This window comes from Nuphar pumila, chromosome 6 (genome assembly GCF_984573655.1).
Source record: "Nuphar pumila chromosome 6, dmNupPumi1.hap1.1, whole genome shotgun sequence".
Classification (NCBI taxonomy): Eukaryota; Viridiplantae; Streptophyta; class Magnoliopsida; order Nymphaeales; family Nymphaeaceae; genus Nuphar; species Nuphar pumila.
The window spans coordinates 39,197,163-39,199,453 of NC_143254.1; positions in this window are offsets into that span (position 1 = coordinate 39,197,163).

Genomic DNA, 2,291 nt, shown 5'->3' on the forward strand with positions numbered 1-2,291 from the left:
GAAGGATCAACGTGAGAATTGGATTTGATGAAGGACCAATGAGAGAATTGGATTTGATGAAGGACCAGTGTTAGACTGGATTTAGAAGGATCATTATAGAAGACTATGTTGCTTCTATAAATGGTTTCAGGATTATTCCTTATCCTGAACTGGAAAGCTCAGGTTTATCCCTTAACCTGAAGGGAAAAGAAGGAATTTTAAAGAGAGTAAACCTGAAGCTTGAAGTTTGGAAGGGATCAGCCGGAAGGCTGAATTTTTAGAAGAAGGTCCAACCTGGCAGTTGGGTTTTTGAAAAAGAACAGAATCCAAGTCGGAACATGGATACTTAAAAAAAGAAAGATGAACCAACCTGAGAGTTGGGTTTTTGAAAAGGAGAGAAGAGTCTGAGTCAGAACTCGAATATTTTTAAAAGAAAGATGGAATATATAAAGGGAAAAAACCCGAGTCGGAACCTGAATCTTCAAACAAAAAAAACGAGTTTAAAAACTCGAATTTTTGACGCAATGATTGGTTCCAACACGAGCATTGGATCCAAAAAGAAGTTCGAGTCGGAACTCGAAACTTCAAACGAAGGATAAAAAGGGGAAAAAACCCGAGTCGAAACTCGGATCTTCAAAATAAAACATAAAAGAAAAACCCGAGTTTAAAAACTCGAATTTTTGAAGCAACGATTGGTTCCAACACGAGCATTGGATCCAAAAGGCAGTCCGAGTCGAGACTTGGAACTTCAAATGAAGGATAAAAAGGGGAAAAATCTGAGTCGGAACTCGGATCTTCAAAATAAAAGATAAAAGAAAAACCCGAGTTTAAAAACTCAAATTTTTGAAGCAACGATTGGTTCCAGCACGAGCATTATATCTAAAAGGAAGTCTGAGTCGGGATTCAAAACTTGAAACGAAGGTTAAAAAGGGAAAAACCCAAGTCGGAACTCGGATCTTCAAAATAAAAGATAAAAAAAGAAAATCGAATAGAATTGATGAGAATTGAGGAATTTATGGAGAATGATTCAGGTTTATCTCTTAACCTGAAAGAGAAAAGAATAAAATTGGCAAACTTGACAAAATTGATAAAGGTCGATCAAGAATCAAAAGAAATGATAAAAATTTAATAAAGAATTAATAAAATTGATAAAAATTAAATGAAGAATAAAATTTTGATGAAGAATTGACAAAGATCTGATAAAAATTGGTAAAAATTACAGGAAAATTAATAACACTTGAAAAATGATGAAAAGACTTTAGGATTATCCCTTATCCTGAAGGAAGAAGTACCCCGCAGGACGAGGTTCAGGTTTATCCCTTAACCTGAGCGGGAAGATTCAGGTTTATCCCTTAACCTGAGTGATAAAGAAGGAAAGGAATACCCCATGGAAAAGAGGCATTAGGTTTATCCCTTAGCCTGAAAGGTAGTTGACATAAGAATTGACAAGAAAAAATAAATAATTTGATGAAAAAATAATAAATTTGATGAAAAATCAATAAAATTGATAAAATTGATAAAGGTGAATAAAATTAATAAGAATGATAAAGATTGTCGAATGAAAAATTGATAAAAATTGAGGAAAAAAGTTTGTTTGATCCTGCTTGCACGTGGGATCTTTAAAGTGAGATAAGAATGTTCATGAGAAAATCATTTTTAGAAAGAGGATCAACCGCAAGGTTGATTTTGAAGAATGATCAACACGAGAGTTGATCTTTGAAGAAGAATCAACAGGAGGGTTGATTTTGAAGAGAGATCAACATGAAGGTTGATTTTTTAAAACAATGGTTCGAAACCATTTTTGGAAAAGAAAAATCAACGTGATGGTTGATTTTGAAAAAGATTGAAACAAAATATTAAACTTTTGGTGATCATGACGAAGACTTTGCAGAAAATTTCACGATTTTGAAAACCCTCATAGGTAATTTCATTTCTCTCATGAATGATGTCGGGATTGTCCCTCATCCTGAAAAGGATAGGAATTTGATGGCAAAGAAAATTTTTGAAATGTAAATGTAATTTTTAAAAAAAAAGATGCCCCAATATGGTGAAAGAAATAAGAATCGAACACCAAAGATACGAAAGAAATTGACATTTCATTGATAAGCAAAGACTGAAAACAAAACTTGAATATTTACAAGTATGCGACAAAAAGATCACAAAAGACTGGGGCTTACTTGCCCCTACAAAATGACTGCTAAAAAGGAGAAAAACAGAGAAACTTTGGCATCATTAGTTCTTGGAGTGGTCCGGGAAAGGCTTGGTCAGGACAGCGGGTTGCTCTTCGTCTTCGTCCTCTATCAAAAGATTTT